This window comes from Pipra filicauda, unplaced genomic scaffold (genome assembly GCF_003945595.2).
Source record: "Pipra filicauda isolate LSUMZ 115617 unplaced genomic scaffold, ASM394559v2 scaffold74_size2892960_pilon, whole genome shotgun sequence".
In the NCBI taxonomy this organism is placed as follows: domain Eukaryota; kingdom Metazoa; phylum Chordata; class Aves; order Passeriformes; family Pipridae; genus Pipra; species Pipra filicauda.
This window is the reverse complement of record NW_024104920.1, coordinates 2,652,822-2,673,431: the sequence shown is the minus strand read 5'-3', so window position 1 is coordinate 2,673,431 and position 20,610 is coordinate 2,652,822.

The following is a 20,610-nucleotide window of genomic DNA, read 5'->3' as shown; positions in this document are numbered from 1 at the left end:
AGAAATACCCTGTTCAGCTGCTACGTTTCTCTGGAGACATCACAAACTCAGTGTGTTTGATACTTTGCTAATAGAGAGCTGTACGATCTTAATAACTAGCCAGTGAAGGCTAGCAAATTGCAGTCCTGGAGGGCAGGGGGCGGCAAAATGCCTGACTTACCCTAAGGTAGCGTTTCTGTCTGTGAGGACAGTGAATGGTGGAGACTGCTGCACCTCCTCTGAGACGTTGATAAGAGTGGATTTTGTCAGTGTCTTCCACAAGTCATGTACAAGGCTCATCAAACCTGCTGGAATTCAAAAGCTACTTAATCCTGTGATTTCCATATGTAAACCAATCCTGTAGGGGTTTAGGGAGTATACCTATCACATAGGGTCTTAAAACACAGGTGAGACTGGGATTACAGCCTGGAACTCCTCCAGAGGAGACCTCAGGCTACTGTGAATGTATTATAGCAAACAGAGCAGTTTCAACAGAAAAAATGGAAGGCCTGTGCAAAGATGTGTTTTGCTTGACAGTGGAGAACTCTCTTGGAAACTGGAAGTAGCTGCTTGTCAGCTGCACTTTCCAGAGTAAGAGGTGTGTAACCAGTCCTTGATACATGCAAGAGGAATATTCTTAACTCTTCAGCAGAAGAGTACAAGCAGGAAATGTCACCGCTACCTTACCCAGCTGCATTTTATAAAAAAAAAAAAGGGTTTTGTGTCTAACTCCAGCTTCAAGAGGTGAATCCTGAAGACAAGAAGTTGGGTTTTGTCCTGTATATTTATGTCTATCTAGAACCTTCTGGTGGTAGCTCCTTATTCAGCAATGTGTTAAGTGTGTTGCCTTGAGGTAAGATACGTATCAGATATTAGGAGGGTGGACAAACCAGCAGAGAGCAAGGTACTTTGTTGGGAGTCATTCTACTTAATGGACGGTGGACAGTAAGCCAAAATTTCTTAGCTTTATGGAAAACAGTGTACATTTCTTTCAGAAAGGCAAAACCTGGATAATTCCCTTCTGTCATGTCTTCAGATGTTTGAAATAGGAGAATACGATATGGAAGCAATTAATGTTACAGGGAGACATTTTTGAATGAATTTTGTGTTATCTGCTTATTTAAATCTCTGACCCAAGTTTTCCAGAAAAGTAGATGTTGAGCTATAAAACTAAAAACTGAATATAGAACAATCTTCAAAAAAGAAAAAAAAACAAACAAAAAGGACCAATTGGTGATTATGCTGTAAAAGGAACCCAAAAGATAGAAACCAGGAAAGTTACAGTCTTTTCCCATGTTAACATTATCATCAATATACCATAAAAAATGAAAAATGTAAAGCAATAACTGCAGCAGCAAAAAGGCACAAAGAGATATATCGGAGAGCCTTGAATCTGTCTCTGCATTTGCATACAGCTACCAGAAGTGTCTTGAAATTTGCTGTGAGCATACGGAGGACTTGATCAAAACCAGAATATACATTTTACACATCAAGGGACTTTATACAGATGTGCTAAATTTACAAAGGCAACTGAAGGATGTTTCAGACAGACTTGACAGATTACAAGCTACTGCTGTCACTGTCACAGTCTCTGTGTAAATCTAGTTTAACAACAAGAACTGACACCACACAAGGACAAAACCTAAAAACAATTCAGAGGTTCTGAAGAACTTTTCCTATTACAAATACCAAGGTATCCAAATAAATAGGTCACATATATAGGGGTTGCAGACCAAAATGGAGGAAAAGATACATCAGGTGAAAAGTCATATTTTGCATTATATTTTTCATGCGTCGAAATGATATATACATGGAAACATACAGCAGCTAAGATTTTTTCCCCTCTTTTTGAATTTGTTTTGATTTGTTTGTCAACATAGAATCAATTGAGTGATTTCAGCTATTTTGACTGTAATTTTATATTCGTTAAGAAGATGAAAGTTAAAACAACCTGGCAAAAGTATAACCAATATCAGAAGTAACAAGAATGTGAGGCTAAACTGAGCAGGGACTTAAATATCCTGTTCTTCTCATTGTCTTGATTTAAAATATAGAAGTGCATTCAAAAAAGATTACAACTCTAGTTACTGGAGAATTTTATCTGTCAGATTACACGAAGGCATGAATGGAGATGTCTGAAGAACTCAGATTTTATAAGAACTTTAAAAACAGTTAAGCCCAGTTGTTCTCAGATAGTGACCTGCATCCAATCACTTTGACACGGTAGCATTTCTGGGAAGCAGCACTATGCCTCCTGTGCAGTTGCTTTCCTTCAAGGTGGTGGCCATGTCTTCTGAAGTTGGTAACTGAACTCTTCTGCCTCCAGGTATCTCTTCTTTCCCTGGGAAACCCAGGGCCTTCCCTGAGTGTTCATATTTCCAAGGCACGGCTTCTTGAACAGTGCTTGGCACTCATGGCCAGCCACAGCCTGGCATAGTTTGAAGGTCAGGGAAATATCTCTATTCTCTTACCAAAATCCCTGATTACAAGTTTGTCAGCAGATAGTGGTGCTGACAAAAAGATTTGGCATGTAGTGCCACTGGAGAACCTCACGTGTTCCCAGAGTGGAAAAGGAGGTTGGTGGTGTCATTAGAAATAATATTGGTGAAAACAGAGAAGCAAGTGACCCACATGGGTCACTGGAAGGACTTGACACAGCAGTAGAGGAAACAGCAGTGGTACCAGGGAAGCAGCTGATGGCTGAACTGTGGCTGAGAGTCTGTTTCAGAATGTAAAAAATTTCTGAACATCTTTTTTAATACCTCAACAATGATAGCAGTAAATAGATCCCAGGCACAGTGCGAATGCCAGCAGTTCCTCATAGGGTTCATTTCCCAGGAGATTTTTCTGTTTTACCACAGTTGCACATGGATTACCATGAGCTTTCAGGGTGAATTGATCCTGTTTCCTTTCGGGCCAGGGAACACCATCAGCACACCTGCATTGCCTTCAGGAGAAGCAGTAACTTTTGTGGAACAAGATCTGATTTATGGTCTAAGGAAACTCAAAGCCGTTTGCTTTCCCCTCTTTCCCTCATCTCTGCTTCTTTAGTGTGCTTTAGAAAACAGTTGTACTCAGACACATATTGTAGGAGTGCAGAGTAAGTAAAGGATTTTCCATTTATTTATTTATTTTGCAGTATTTATTTTGTATCCATTATTGAAAAACTAATCTGGAGCTAATGTATACACCTTCTGGTAGGAATTATATTCTTCACAGGTCATTTGCACAACAAAAGGCCCTAGCCCTTACAGTCTCAATCCTCGCCCCAGGCGCTTCTTATAGTTATAGCATTTTGCACATTCAATATGGGTAAACCAGCTAAGATTAAATGAAAGTTATTAAAAAATCTTAACACACTTCCAGACACAGTAGCAATAAAAATGTGTGAAAAAATAATTTGTAGGCACCGTTATCTGTGGCTTCTGCAGGACGAAAAGCATACAAAAAATGTCAAAGTCTTCTTAGAGGCATTTCATCAGAATAGTTTTGCATCGGGCTGTTGTTACTCTACATGACTCACCAGTATACAGTACAACAGGTCATTTACATCCTAGTGCAATATTTGGCAAACATTTGCTACAAGTTTTTCATTTTCCAAAACTCATTTTTGAGTCAAGAAATATGAAAGTGTTCTAAACAGAGACTATGAAACTTCTCCTGTCAGTTTACAACTTCATAATGTTATGCAGGTTTCAGTTTCCCATGGATGTACCTGACACTAATGCTGACATATCTTGGGCCTGTACCAACATTGTTCATGTGACAAACATTATTTAAATAAAAAAAAAATCACTCTTCTTTAAGCAGCCTCTATTTCCCTAAATCTAGGATAATTCCAATCTAACATAAAGGCTTAAATTTCACATTTCACTGAGTTTTATTAGCTGAGAAATCACCCTACCAATTGATGAGATCTAGGTTAATTGTAACATTAGGCTGCACTGACACTGGAAATGATAGAAAAAAGGATCAAACAAATCTGTCTGTTGTTCCACTGAGGCAGGTCAAGAAAATGCTTTTAACACACAGAGTAAAACAAGCAAATGATCAGAAGTTAGTCAATACTCTTCCTCCCAGCACAGCTATGCACTGGAGTGGATTTTTATTATTTATTTCCATATTGCTGAAAATTAACACTCCTTCACTGTCACTTTTATTCCCTCACTTTGATCTCTGAAAGTTCTTTACCAGTTTGAGAGAGAAAATTGAGTCTCTACCCTCTAAGTGCTCAGCCACTCCACACATCATGAAACAGAGACACAGAGCACCTCACCATGAACCTCTCTTAGATTCTTCCTGTGTTGCTTTCATCTCACTCTGCTTGTTGAGAAAGAGATTGTACAATGAGAAATTTTGCTGTGTTCTTACACAGTGCAGTGAAATGCCACAGCAGATCTGAGGAAAACAGCAAAAATATCATTTGCTTTCTTCAGACATATCCAAACCCAACTGACAAAGGGCAGTGATTGCATATCATTAAATGATATATGCAAGTTGATTAGATGCATGAACCATGCAATAAATCTCATGTTCAGCAGTGGTGACTTCACTGGGGCTGACTAGTTTTTTTTAGCTATTTGGTGCTGCAGACAAATATCTCAATGAATTTTTTCATAACCACCTCGCTGTTGTTGCTAATGTGCTTCATCCAGTGGTGTCAAGATACAGACTTAGTGCACAGTAAGGGTTTTTTTCACAGGTTTTATAGAGGATCTGATCCACATGATTCCTGCTACTAGTTATCACTCCAAACTGCTGACTTTCCCAGTTAGGCTTTAACTGAAGGGTGGCTTTGTGAAATAGATAGGTGTCCACTGGGAATGAAAACTCTTTAACACAGCTGCAAGTGTCACCAGAATGAGCTCTGAACCATAGGATGCCAGAGGTGAAAAGCTAGTCTTTTGGTCTTATTAGATATGCAAATTCCATTGATTGCCTCCCCTGCAGCAAAAGGACTGTACAAACCAAAGAGAATTGCTCAGCTGTTTCCAGTGATACATCTCTACCATATTCAGTTTCAGCTCTAGCTAAGGAATGTTCTGCCCTCCTTCCTGCAAAGGGACAGGTTTTTTTTTAATGGCATAAATAGCAAGCACTAAAAACTTCAGCATTGATAAAGTTCCTCAGTACAGAGTTTCCCATAGACATCTTGGACCTGTAGGTGAGGAAAGAGGTAAAAGCATGGAAAGGGAGGAGGTTAAGTTAGCTATCTTTTTCCTATAGAGATCATGTGGGATACAGAATAAACATTGTACTTCTGAGCAGTCTGTATTTCCAAAACAATCCCTTCTTAACTAATTTCTAATTTCTTAATACTAATTTCTAGATAAGTATCTTTAAAGGATGTCTACTGGAAATCTGTAGTGTAACATTTTGGATAGTGGAAACCACAGTAGCTCAGGAATGGGCAGTGATGAGTTGACTGGCAAGACGACTTAGCCTGGAAACCATGGTCTCATAAAGCCACCTAGACCACTGTCAGAACCAAGTGTTTCTGCATGCTACCCAGATCCAGCTGCTCTGATCTGTGATAGCTCCTGGCATGGTAGTCCGTTACTCAGGGCAGATATTCTCTGAATCCACATTTCCAGTCTCTTACTTTATCTTCCCCCACTGTCCCATTTTATTCCATCCATAAAGAGATTTCACAACTACACGCCTCTTCCTCAGTTCGTGTTCCACATCCTACTTTTTAGCGTCCCTGCGAGCTCTGTTTTTAGGTTCTGGCATTCAGCTGCCAGCCTGATGAAGGCTGATTGCTTCTCAGTATTAATAATTCACTTTCTTTGGTCCAGCTGAGAGAAATAGAAAAGGTAATGGCTGACTGAGAGCTGAGTAAAGCAATAACCTGTTGATATTCTTCATATGACAGAAAGTGACTGAGTAATTCACATGCGTGGAAACTTTATAAAAATACGTAGAAATATTTCTAGTGTTATTTATTAAGCTTTACACACCAGGCTTTCAGCTGGGCTGAATTTGGGGTTTAAATCAATTTGGTTATTGAGGATTTCTGGAGTGCATGAGCAGCTTCTAAGCAGTGATAAAAGATTTCTACAGCTTCCCTTCTTCCTACCCATGAAGAGTGTGTATTTTTTGTAACTCGTGTTAATGATTGATGAGACCAATTTCCCAAACATAACTAGTTTAATTATTTTTGCAATGGTTCAGTTTGCATGCCAATTATCACACTCCAAAGTGAAGAAGGGCTTGAAACGCTGTCTGGGTTTTTTTTCCAATGACATCACCAGTCCAGTAAAAGCTATTACTTCTCTCTGTAAACCTAGTTTGGTTTATATGTTTAGCCTGTCACTATTATAACAACATTACTATTCTTTATATCAGGCACTTACTTTAATGTGAATAATTTTATTTTACCATAAATTTCCGCTCAAACTTCAATTTTCCTTTTTAGTTTTAGTACACAAATGGTCAGTCTGTGCTCCTGAGATAAATCTGAAATGGGTTTACCAGAACTAGTGCTGCTATCTGTCACTACAGCAGGGTAACCGAATTAAGACTTTAGGGCCACCTAGCAAACCTCTTGTTGCTGGTAACACTTTGCTCTTTGACTGTATGTAGGTCTCAAAGTATGTAATGGAGGAATTTATGGAGGGGAGGGTGATCAGATGACTCACTCAGATACTGAGTGCTGGGAACAGATGTCTAACCTTGTGCCTGTCACTGGACTGTGAGGACTCGCACCACCTCAGAATGCCTGCTCACACCCCAGCCAGTGTAGCTCAGGACTCAATTTCCATTTTAATTACACAATCATTTATCAGCACTTGCCCATAACAAGCAGATAAAATCCTTCCTCTCCGTTTAGCAGTGGATAATTCACTCACATCTGCTAGCACTGATATTGTCTTTTCCACAGGCCATATCTCAAGGTCTTTACTCAAGTTCCCACTTAGTTCCCACATTGACAAATTCCTCATGAAAATAAAGAGTGAGTTTTAGGCAATCAGGGGCTGCAAGCGTTGTCACAATTTACCATTAAAGAAATATTTTTACTCCTCAGGTAGTTTCTTTTTCATCTTTGTTTTAATATCCGATTTGAAGGTTGTGGTCTGGGTCTTACACTTTTCATAGCCACCTTTTAGTCAGCTTATTATTTTTAAGCTACATTGTCTGTTAAGAGATTTTCCATATGCACTTTTTTTACACAGGTCTGGTTTTGCCAGGTCACTGTACCAGTTTCCCTCAACAGAGCTTGAATGTCCAAATATCGTTGCACTTATATAATACTGAATTAGTCCCACTTGTTTTATTTCTTAATCTAGGACATATCAACACTGTCATTTGAGGACTCCTGGTATCATTTCATATGTATCTGAGTTAGCTTTAATTTAATTAGTTAGCACATCAGTATATCTTTAAGATTCAATATCACAATAGGTAGTTTTTCACAAAGCCTATTCACAGTCTGTCAGGGCTGCAGACAGACACAGGCACTAAAGTCCATGTTTTGCAATTATGCTTGAAAAATGACACTGGATAGTCATATTCCCTTACTTGTGATAAGTTTTGTTGCTTAACTTCTCCTTTCTGAAGTTCTCTTTTATTTTCAGCTGCCCTAAAAATGCCAACTATTTGATAAAGATTTAGGTTTTTTTATTTAGGAAAAATTCAAACCATCTTAGGTTTAAGAGTGCTTTTGTGGTCAAAATTTGTTATCAAATTCCCTATCTCATAGCCTAGAAGGAAAAAAAGTAAGCTGAAGACCTGCAAAGCCAGCTGCATTGTCATCCTAACTATCCTTGGATCACAGTAGTAAAAACTTTAAAACTCTAATCTTTTTAACAGAGAAGAGATCTTCCTATATCGTTCTAAAACAATAATATGAAAATTGCAAGATGACAAATATTTAACTTATTATAATGTAAAAATATATTACTGCTGTGTTATTTGACTGTGATTCATATTAAACAATACAGTGCATTTGATGGTATTGAGGACTGAAAGAAGTCTTCCTTCTTTTTTCCACAATCTATTTAAAGTCTGCAAGGTATTAACAACATAATGGAGGTTGTATAGGTGGATTTTCAAAGACTTCAACAGAAAAAGACTAAAGCATCCATGACTGATCAAAGGGATAAGTGGATTTTCCCCATTAAATCTTGAAAGACAAAAGCTTGATATTCAGTATTTAACTGAAGCCTCAATTTTAAAGGAATAATTTTCCTACTGCTACATTGATGAAATGCTCTTAAACTCTAAATTGATATAAGTCTACTCTTTTTTATAGTTGGCATTAGTCTTCCCATAACATGTAACTACTATCAGAAGGAAATAAATGCAATGTCATGGCTAATTGCCACAAATTTTGTCACATAAGCCTCTAATTTTGTTGTTGGGGAAGATTTTGTTTAGTGACAGTTTAATTTGACATTTGATTTGAGTTTCTATTTTGTGGAACATTTTGATGATGACCATGGGAGAGTAAGTGATTTTTTATTTTTTGTCTTTTTTTGAGCTTGCAGAAACTGAAGGAATAAAAAGCTCATCCTTGCTCACATAAATTAAGGGCAGGACTGACTCAGTAGAAAGCTTTTAAAAAAATGCATACAGAATAATCTGTCAACAGGGCAACAGCCATCAGTTTGCTTATGAGTTAGGAGAATCACAGAGAGAGATGGGATTTGGATTTTATTATATCAGGAAATTTTAAAGCAGATGGAGAGGGTGCCTATAGCACTAGAAAGGAAAATATCATGCTGTTCACTTGGGTCCTATCAATGATCACCAGAGAGAAGAGATTAGTGCCTGCCTCTCCTCTTCCCCTCATGAGGAAGTTGTATATTGCAGTGAAGTCTTCCCTCAGTCTCTTCTTCTCCGCGCTGAACAGACCAAGTGACTTCAGTTGCTCCTTGTACAACTTCCCCTCTAGACCCTTTGGTATCTTCGTGGTCCTCCTTTGGACACTCTCTAACAGCTTTATATCCTTCTTGTATTGTGGCACCCAAAACTGCACACAGTGCTCATGGTGAGGCTGCACCAGTGCAGAGCAGAGCGGGACAGTCACCTCCCTGGACCGGCTGGCGATGCTTTGCCTGATGCCCCCCAGGACAGGGTTGCCCCTCCTGGCTGCCAGGGCACTGCTGACTCAGATTCAACTTGCCATCGACCAGGACTCCCAGGTCACTTTCCGTGGCACTGCTTTCCACCATTTCATTCCCCAGTCTGTCTGTACATCTGGGGTTGCCCCATCCCAGGTTCAGAATCCAGCACTTGTTTTTTTGTTAAACTTTTCACAGTTGGTGATTGTCTAGCCCTCTAATTTGTCTAGGTCTCTCTGCAGGGCCTCTCTGCCTTCTGCAGGGCCTCTCTGCCTAGTCTTCAGTAAGCAGATAATGAGAAAATAAAAGCTTTTAGTGACAGTGTCCAGGAACAATAGGAGAATGCTCTGGAGACATTTAAAAGCAGGATGAAGTGTAAGAAGAAAAATGAGCAAAAGAAAGAATACCAAAGAGAAATAGGCAAGTCTGTCATTAATGCCAGCTCATCACTAGAGCCTCATTACTCAGAGGAGTAAGCAGGAATGTTATCAAAAATTATCAAAAATGTGCTGTCTTGAGGAGCAAGAGCACATTAGGTAGACTCAGGACTGAAGAGGAAGCTGACTGAAAGGTGGAAAAGGCCACTGGTTGGTCTTCACATCAGAGCAGGCAACCAGGTTCTTGCCATAGACAACAAACTGTTTGATGAGGAAGTCTAGTCCAAGAATGCAAGTCTTGAGGATTATTCCTGTCCAGAAAAACAGATTAAAAGAATTCAAGAGTTTGAAGAGCAATAAGATATTTCTTGGTGATTACTGCACATTCAGACATTACATTCACCACTATGCTACCTTTTGACATTAGATTTCCAAAATGGTATAAGGGAGACAATTGCCACAGAACGCTGAGAGTCGCAGATAACCTCTACTCCCTGTAAAACACCACGACCACCTGAAACTATCTACATGCTGTGATTGCATGATTTTATATCAAAGACTCAGCTGTGAGTTACGGAACAAACAAGAGCATACATATTCTATCTGGGAACTTAGAACTGAGTTGGTGAGAACAACTGAAAGGTTTGTTTTATGTTTGCAAAGAGACTGAAATTCTTGGGAAGGTTGTGAAACCAGACAAAGGAGAGAGATGTCAGAATCACAGAATATTCTGAGTTAGAAGAGACCCACAAGAGTCCAACTGTCAAGAGATTGGCCCATATGAGGAGACATTGCTGGAAAAGTGAGAAAATGGAGGAAAGGAAGGCTTAAGTGGAATGAAAGTATTCATACATTCAGAACAGAAAAATGAGGGAGGTGGTTGTCTTTTGTATCTGTTAAGTAGATGATGGAATGAAGTGCACAGTGGCAGCAAGAAAGAAATGAAGTCTTTTCTTGTAAAGATTACCCCTAAAAAGGAAGATAAAAACACTATTACAGACTTTCCAGAGCTGGATATGGATCTAGGTAATAATCACACACAAAGTAAGGGCATATATAGAGAGAGACAGAGAGAGAGAGAGAGAGAGAGAGAGAGAGAGAGAGAGAAAGGAAATTTCAGCTTCTCAAATACATGCTGGGGAGCAAAACAAACCCCACAACCCCCCCCCCTCCCAAACCACACAAAGTACCAAATATGATAAGACCCAGACATGTGGGATATTATATTTAGCAAACTTTTTGACGAATAGTCAGTGAAACAGTAATGCTATTTTAGATTTGGGTTTCATGAGCAGCCAAAAACACAGAATAAATGCTCATAGGAAATAATCCTGGATTGAGTAAATGTGAAAGATTTTTTTAACTGAAATACAGAAAAATTTGGACAAAAGAGTGTATGACTTTCTAAGTATAAATATAAAGAAACAGAGGAAGTTAATTTGTAAGACTGATGGGAATTAAACTAAAAGTTTTCACTAGAAAGGTGGTAAATTGCTTTAGGTCTGCACTGCAATACTTTGAGTTTTTACTAAGATGCACAAAGTAACTAAGAAATACAATTCCCCTGAAAAAAAAAACATAGAAAAGGAATGGATTAGCAAAAAAAATATATTTTTGTAGTTAAAAGGTACAGAAAAGAAAATGTAAAAGAACTGAGGTAGGCCTTGAAAGAAACTTAAAATAAATTGCCAAAAATGAGGGTGGTTCAGCACCGGAATAGTCTCCCCAGGGAAGTGGTCACAGCACCGAGCCTGACAGAGTTCAAGAGGTATTTGGATGATACTCTTGGGCACGTGGTGTGACTCTTGGGTGTGATTCTTGGGGGATGGTCCTCTGCAGGTCAGGAGTTAGACTCAGCGATCCTTGTGGGTCCTTTCCAACTCACTGTATTCTGTGATTCTGAGTAGGAATATGGAACAAACTTCATGCCTTTGGTTTTGCATTAAGTGTCTTCCACAGAGCAATTTCGGAGGCCAAGACTCTGAGCCAGATGGTCCCTTCAAACTCTCCCTCTCCTTTCCACTCAATTTCTGCACTTTCAGTCTGGCAACATGAGGAGGAAAATAGTGGAAAATTTATTCTAACATTAGCTAGCTTTTGTCTCTGTGTCTGGCCCCATTAAGTCAGCCTGCAGACATGAATGTACCAACTTTGAATAATGTTGCTATCAGGATTGCCAGGAAATACTCTCCTTTTTAAGGACAAAGAGTTCATTCTGATGCTAATGAATCCCCTAAGTATTCAGTGGAATTGTCTGCATGATACAAATGGCTCAGGTATACAGTGAAGCAGTTGCATGACTTTGTCACCACCCCTTTCTTTCAGACAGATCCAAGAGGCCCCTCTATGATGGTCAAAATGTACATTTTGAGGTGTTCCTGTATGCACAAAAATTTCACAGAGATGAGTCCAATGTCTTTTCTTTTTCAGTATGTACAGTAGCTCTGTTGAGGAAGTGGACACTACATGCTCGTGTTACCCATCAAGTAGTGTCCATCCCCATAGCATCAGTAAAATAAGGGTCTTGCCTACCTATCGCAACTCCAAAAAGGGATCATTCCTTGCCAACACACAATTCAGCCTAGTATTACTAAGAAAAGTTTGTGTTTGTAACAATTAACAGGGAGACTTCTAAAAGTTAGCAGCTTTGACTGTTCCCGCAGAATATTGAAACCAGGCGTAATTCTACTTGATTTGTGAATCAGAAATAGCAAGTGGCCAGAAACACCCTGATTTCACTTTTGATTAACAAGAGGACTGTTCATCTTCCCCTTTCTGAAATAAGCACATCATATCTTTTACTCAGTAACTGGGAAACCGCTTCCTACAGCTTCTGTAAATTTACGCACGTATATATTACTTTTTCTTACAGTTACAGTGATCGGGAGCATAACATCGATTTTCTGGAATTAATACTGTTTCCACATACAATCTGGATGCACCATATGGTCATAATCCTCTTCATTAGTAGACAAAACCGTAACCAGGATTTTATCAGTGGACACAGGCCTGATAGAGCCCTGAAAAACACAGTAGGAAAATGTTTATGAAAATCATAAGTGGTTATTAAGGAAATGTCTCATTCTGCCTTGGAGAGTTTAAGGAAAGACACTCTGATTAATAACATCACACCATACTCCCCAGTTTCTATTTTTGTAGACTCAGCAATTCCCCTAACTGCACTGGCAAATTCATTGCTTTTCTTATTATGCCTACTTAAACAAATACTAGATAAAGACCTCTTGTAAAACTATAGTTCAAATTGACAGCTGCTGTTCTGTCGTGATTTATCCCTAACGCAAACTCCAAAACAAAACTGCATTTTGAGCTGTAATGTAACCAGACAGCACAGATCGGCAAGATCGTCTTCGTTAGTGACTGTATCCTTGATTAGTCTCATCAGTGAAAGAATTGGTCATGACTGACATTTACAAATGAATAAAGGCATTAGTTGGATAAGAGGACAAATAAAAATAAAAACATTCTTCTGTCCTTGTGCCTGAACAGATAATAAATAAATTTGAGATAAAAAGTCACTCACATTTAAAAATTGATTGACTTGCTTTAGGGAACAGATGCACTGGTAATCACTCCAGAAAAATTCCACCTCATCTGGAATCCACCACCTCTATACATATTTGATAAGCATTGAGACCATATATGGCAGAAAACACTCCCGGTAAGTGCAAGTGCTTAAACTACCCCTTGATCTTTATATTTACCATGGAGAAATCAAACTGAACAACTTTAAGAGGGTGCATTCACTTCAAAGTATTTTCCACTGTTATACACACCTTTGTCAGTTTATTTTAATGAATTATCATTAACTTCCATTTCTGGACTGTCTCAGAGGCTACGGATAATGATATACTATGATGCCAGAAGTCATGCCTTAGTGTAGACAGCTGATGTTTCCAACATCTTGCTTCCCAGAATACTTATAAAGTTATTCAAATCTCCTAGGTCAAGGTCTGCTCTCTTAGTGTGTGTCTTACTTAATTCAGATAGGTCTCCTCCACAAAGTAATTGAATTTTATTAATAAAATTTTTACAGGACTTCTGTGAGCTTCCATTTCAGTTCATGGTTGAAAACACTTAGAGTAGAAATGGTTGGGAAAAAAAACCTAAAACACCCTCAATAATTCCCCTCCATCTTTTGTCAACAGTTGAAAGCAATTGAGATTTTTCTATGCTTGTAAATTTGGGATGGCATATTTTTAACTCTGATAATATTCTCTGGTTTAGTACTACAACAATTCTTTCGATTTTCATTCTTCACATGATAGGAAGCAAAGTTTTCAGGAGAAAAATTTAACATATTTCATATATACCCCCACTTGCACACATTTCATAATCTCAGTAAGAAGTGTCTTTACTTCTCTCATACTACTGAGCAGTGGGACTTCTTGATTTGTTTTACTCCTATCATTATATAGTGCTTATTGAAACGAAAAAAGCAACACAGAATTGAAAATGTATGAATTTTGCACATTTTAATTTTTTGCCATAAAATCCAGGCTTGCTGACAAAGGTTTAGCATTATTCATGTCCAGGATTCTGCACTGGAATAGTTATTTTGTATTAAATGTAAATTTCCGAATGAGCCTTTCCTGCAAACCTCTTGTTGCTGTATTGGTAATGCTCACTAGAAACCAGCTGAATTAATCTCAAGTGCAGCAGAGCCTTCTGTAATGCCATATGAAGAATTTGTCACAGTGACATTCTTGATTCTTTCTGACAGTTGAATGACACACAGCATTGCTAATTCACAAAATAATGCTGGGCACTTTTATGCAATGTGACTTTTCATCTTCCCCACAATTGTTTGCTCACATATTTTGTTCCATATTAAATTACTCATATGCATAACTGATATAATCTCTTTTCCGCATTCACATGTGTCTATAAGATTTAGTTATTATCCTGTCTGGAATTAAGTCTGGACTCCTCTCTTACAATTAAACAATTATTCTGACATTTTATATCTCCCTACATTAGGTGCAAAAGAACACATTATAAAAACTACTCTAGCCTACATTAAGGGAGCTTTTCTAATTTCCATTCCATTACCTCTATATTCTGGATGAAAGATAGATGTCTTGGTCTACATCCAAGTAAAACAGAGGAGGTGATTACTGGCAGGTGCATATATATGACAGAATCAATATACTTTAGTAATGTTTTCCCTTAATTTGATTTTCTGAAGGTAAAGTTTTGGTCATTTTTAGCACATGATGCAAGATCTATTTTTGTCATCTTTACTAAGCATAGTGTCTGGGACCTCCATGTTGACTACTCTTTAAATATAACCCTTGTGATGTGGCTTGTTTGATAGCAAAGCAGGCACGTGATCTGTGGGATACTCTGGAGAATGTTGAACCTTGGAGACCATGCTTGCATCCACATCTGAGGGGACACTTGAGACTTCCCATGAAGATTTGTTTAGTTTACAAGGCAAGTCCATTTCCATAATCTTTGCAGGATGTGTTTGCATGTCTCTCAAATATTTCAGTAATTAAAATTAGTGGTGGGAGTTAGTCCAGAACCACCATGATCTAAGTGAGCCTTTCAGACTAATAAAGGAAAAGAGGCATGTATTAGTAAGGTCTGGTGCACGCAAAGAGCTTCAAAGAGCTCTACTTGACAATTCAAGGGTCAGAAAATATCATGCTGTGGGTAGACAGTTAAAAATTAAATACAAATGTGTTGAATTTAAAACATTCACTATGAACCACTCATAAAATAGCCACAGATGCAGAGCTCTCAGATTTCCTAGCTGATTTTCAATGACAGCATACCAAGAAAAATCATACTGTGTGCTTTCAGCAGCTTCTGGCCTACAGAGCAAGTATCTGCTAGGTACCTTCACAGCAGCAATTTGTGACAAATGATGTGCCCATTATAAATTCCTTGCTCTTCAGGAAGAGCAAGGGGCAGTCAAGCACATAGAAAATCATGGTTTCCTTGGTGGTAGAGCAGTGGGCGGAGGTGTTTTGTGTATAGACAGGAGGGTCTCTGCAGCAAGGGACTATAGGCTTGACTACAGGTACCAACATACTCTGGGACCAAGGAGCATTTTCCATCTCTCAAGTCTGCAATGCAAAAAGAGTCCTGTTGGTATGTCAGGGCAAACTCTTCATGTGTGCTACTCCTTTATTCCATCCTTCTCCTGCACATCTACCCTTTCTTTGGAAGGGAATGTTATAAAAGGGACGTTCCAGTCAGCTTCTTAGTCAGTTTCTGCCCCCTCCCCATGAGTGAGACAACACGTAAGTTTTGTCTAATTAGGGTTTAAATTGAGGTTTTAAATGTATATTACTCTAATCTGTCCCTCATATATTGGTATTTTTGGTTTTTTTTTAGCTTATCACTTAACCCATCCACCCGTTTGGAGAAAAAAAGCCTATAGGATCTAAATCAAGATATAAAACGTCTGGTCACAATGGAGAAGAAAGGGTTTCTGATACCACCTGAAAACATCTCACGTATCTGGGCACTAGGAGTCTCAGTAGAGCATATTCTAGCTGCACCATGTTACTCTGTGATATAAATCCCAGAGCTGCTGTCTTGTCTCTGTGTTGGCTGTCTGAGCACTTGTACTTGACAGTGATTTCTGACCGACTGAAAATCAGCTATTGGAAAACACATGGCTCCCACAGATGGTTTAGTAAAGCCAAACTATTTTCGTTCTCCTAGAGTTTCCCCCAGTCCCACTAAGGCTGTGTGTGACAGATGCAGTTGCAGTTGAGATACTTTTTAGCGGTTACTATATTTTTACTGTCGGCACCAGTCCCTACTGTGCTGCCACATGTAACTTTTCAGTGGCTCCCTTTGTACAGTGTAGGGTTCACGGAAGACAAAGTTATGTTGTCATGAATGAATAATGTCCTCATGGCACATGGTACTCTGTAATTTATTTTGGTTCTCTGTGAGTACCTCTGTAAATGGATTTTTCTGATATTCTGTATTCGTAAAATAGGCTTCTCATGGAGTTTTGAACAAATGTATTCAATTTAATTGATTATGCCACTATTAAAAATAGTCATACAATAGTGACAGTCTTGACAGCCCATCTGTAAACAACAGAAGCTATTTAAAACCAGCGCTATAATGCTAATAGATGAAATGCTGCTTGTGGCTGCGTATGAATCTCTTGAATGAAATCCTCACACGTTCACTGAACAAGATGTATTAGGGGAATGGGTATGTTCTTCTTTAGCAATGCCCCAGGCATGAGGCACACCTTTTCAAGGCAGGAACCTGTGATAAACAGAGGTGCTTTGACTTTGCTTTGCTGGTTGGTAGCCTTACAGTTACCGAAGCACAGGCTCGTGATTGCTGCAGCATGTGCCCCATACAAGCCTTGGTCTTTCCCCTTGGCCATTTTCTGCCCCAAATGCCAGCAGTGAGCAGAAGGGCAGGAATACAGGCATTCCCATTTCTGTTGAACAGCCACAATTTCCCCTTACATTATGGTGTTCTTTCTGAGCCAAATAAAATGACTTTATATGGGAAATTTGATTGGGATGTAGCACAAAGTATGTATATTGCAACAGTAAAACCCAAGCATTAGCCCTGCAGCTCTCAGATGCAGTATCACTCTTTTAATGGGGAAAAGATGCTACAAAAAGAAAGGGTAAGACTCTGAACAGCTTTAATTTGACAGCTCCCTTGTCACCACTGGAACAACACTGAGAGTGTAGGGGACTGAATTCTTTCTTGTACAACTAACAAAAGATTTTCTTCTTAATCTAATTGCTTCTTCCCTCTTAACTCTCCCTTTGCTCCAGAGTTTCTACTTTGAGTGGGTTTTAAGGCTCATTGCAGATAAAATCAATTGCACAGATTGCATCCTAAAAAGAAAAGTTGATGTCAAGTACCAAGCAAACACTCATGAAAAGCTACTGCTCTGATTCCTTAACATGAACTAGGGGACCAGTCATGCTTTTGGGCCCAAGCCTCAGAGACACTAAGTATCTGTGAAAGCCACTGAAACATGATGAGTCAACAGTAACTTAAAGGATCTAGCCTTTATTTCCAAAATAGCTGTTCGAGGGGATGTCTTCTTTTTATTCCAAGACACTTTCCAGTGTTGAAGAAAGCCATAGTTCAGTGACATTCTCTGAATTACCAGTTTTCTATTTAACTTTGATTCCTTAAAAATGTTTTTGACAAAACACTGAACTGAATTTATCTGAAGTAAATGACAGGAAACACACCTCATATTTAAAGGAAATTCCTTAACTCCTGCTGGGAGGTACTGACTGAAGCTGTAATATGGTTCAATACTTCTATTAATGGTACAGTATGAAGTGATAAGCCATTTTCTCACTTTTTTTTAGCATTTATTTATTTTTTTAATACTGTGGAACTGTCACATTACTTACGAAGTCACCAGCTACCTTATGTATTTGTATAGATCCATTCTCACTTTTTTTTTTTTTTTTGGTCACATACACAAGCCAGGATAATCTGGGCAAGCTATTAATTTTATTTTTTTTTTAGAAATTGGAATTTATGTTTTCTTCTTTTGATTTATTAATTTAAAAACGTGGGAGAATTTATCACAGATCACCAGTATAACATATCATTATGCTTAAATGCGCATTAGTCATTGGAGAGACTTATTTAGCCATTAACGGCTGGCTGCAATAGGTGTGCATCGGGCACTTAGAATTTCTGCTTCCTTCTCACTTTCAGCAATGATTTCATTCTGAACATTTTCACAGTGTAGAATTATTCAGTGTAAAAAAAACTTTCCAATACTTGTCCAGCAGTTGCTGCAGTCTATCATTGCAGCATATGCAAACTATTACATTTTAAAATGTTTATAGACACAAGTGATCTAAATTTATGCTTCCCAAGCAGTGCCTAAACAACAGTGAAGATCTGTGTCCTGAAATCCTCATGGTTGCAACAAATATCTAAAATGCAGTGTATGTGTGGTATACCTGTTGGTTTAATCATTTTGCTGAGACATGCCAGGAACTGTAATGGTTCCTCTTATTTCTTTTTCTTTTTAGAAGCAAAACTATTCTCCGTAAGATTAGACTTTTACCATGCTTATAGTTATAAACCTAAGCAATTGACAACATTTTTTTTGTGTTATTGATTGCCTGTTTTTTTGTTTTGCCAGTGGTCTGACACACCTGAATCTGCTATAGAGCATGTGATACACACTGACTGGGCAAAGAGTGTTTTTTCTTAATGTCCATCTAGATGTTTTACGAAACACAGCATTCATTAAAACTTATATGTCACCCACACTTTGCCATTCAGATTTCTATTTACTTTTTGGCACTTAGCCCCCACCCTTCCACTTCAGGCACCTGTCTCCTTTGATTACCCAACTCATCTGTCAAAGGGCTACTTTGACAGTAGTTTCTACTTTTTTTTGTCAAAAGCTTGCCCACAACTTCTCCCTGAAAACATGTTTATTGAAAACTAAGCCAGTATTTTATACAAACACCCACAGCAGAGGGGTTGCTTGAAGGTTGCTGCCCAAGAGCTGGAGCAGCTGATCAGCCAGCTGGCCAGGGCTGGCTGCATTAAGGACTGTTCAGTCTGGAGAAGAAAAGGTTCAGGGGTACCTTAGCAGTGTGTGTACATAACTCTTAGGAGAGTGTAAAGAAAACAGAACCAGGCTCTTCTCAACAGAGTCCAGTGGCAGGACAGGAGACAATGGGCACAAATTAAAATATGGGTAATTCTCTCCTAAAATAAATATTTTTTACTGTAAGGCAAGACTGGAATAGGCTACCTGAGGATGTTGTACAGTCTTTGAGATATTCAAAACCTGCCTGGCAGCAGTCCTAGGAAATCTTCTATAACTGACCCTGGTTTTGAGCAGGGGCCTGGACTAGGTGATTTCCACAAGTGCCTTCCGAACGCAATGATCCTGTAATTCTGTGTGATGTCCTGTGTGGTTTAGGCACATCCGTCACAATCCTCCTGTCTTTTTCAGTTCAAACTTCTAGTTTTACGCAGATTGCCAGAGCACAAGCAAAGGATCACATACCTCGTATCTTTGGTTCTTTTTTTTGTTTGCTAAGGGAAAGGAAAGACTTTCTGGATGTTCTGTACTTGACTCTTCCCTCTTTTGGGTCATCTTCCCTCAAGTCTAGTAGAATAGGTAAGGAATCATAGGATATCTTAAGTTGGAAGGGATCCATAAGGATCACCAAGTGCAGCTTCCTGCTCATTGCACAACTACCTAAACCTAAACCATATGACTAAGGAGCCCTAATAAACTGTTAGGAGGCAAAGGACAAACTGATAGAAGGTAAGAATTGTTAAAGAGAGAAAATGCCTTTCTGAGACTACTTCCATATCTCTGTGCTTATATCTCACATCTGTTCCCAAAAGCACTTCAAGTGCCACCAGGCTTTTCAGATGCTGAGAAGAGTTTGTGTACAATGGGACATTTTTCTCAATATATTAGAAAGAATATTTTAGGCACCAACAGATGACAGGCCACCAGGGTAGCTGAGGCTGGGATGTAAGTGGGGAGTCATCTGCCCACAGCTGCCTGCCCTCTACCATGGCATGAAAGTCAGAGCTACTAGTGAGGATCTCTTTACACTATAAGCTTGAAGCTTTCAAAAGCCAAATAACAAGCAGAGAAAGTGGGATAGGGGACAGGTAACTAGATGTTGGTAACCTCAACAACTGAGAAACCTGGCTGTGAAGGGGGGGCTGGAGTCCAAAGCAAGCCAGCAGCTAAACAGGGCAAACAAGCCCATTAATGCCTTACCACTGGATTTAATTGAGTCAAAGGGATCTCCCCATAGGCTAGGATAATCTCTATCAAAAGCCATTTTCACTCCATAGCACACAGAAAGATCACCTTCTTGACAGATTTCTGTGTGATTCTTGGCAGGTGGGCAGGTGGTGCGAGAGGCTTTGTTGAATTTCCCTGAGAAGGGGGAAGGGAACAAGAAGAGACAGGGAAGCCCTGAGTAGTCTCATACATAACTGCCGATGCCCAGGGTTTCAGCTTTGTGTGCTGCACCCATGTGCACAGGTTGTGCAATGTTAAGGTGCTTGTTTGGTGTGTCAGGTTTAGCAGAAAGCTGTTGTGAATCATAGAACAATTGTGTAGGTCTCTTGGTTGAGAAGCTGCTGGGAAAGGAGAAACTGGAATGGTTGACTGAGTCCAGGTTAAGCTGCAAGCAGTGTGAGCAATGTAT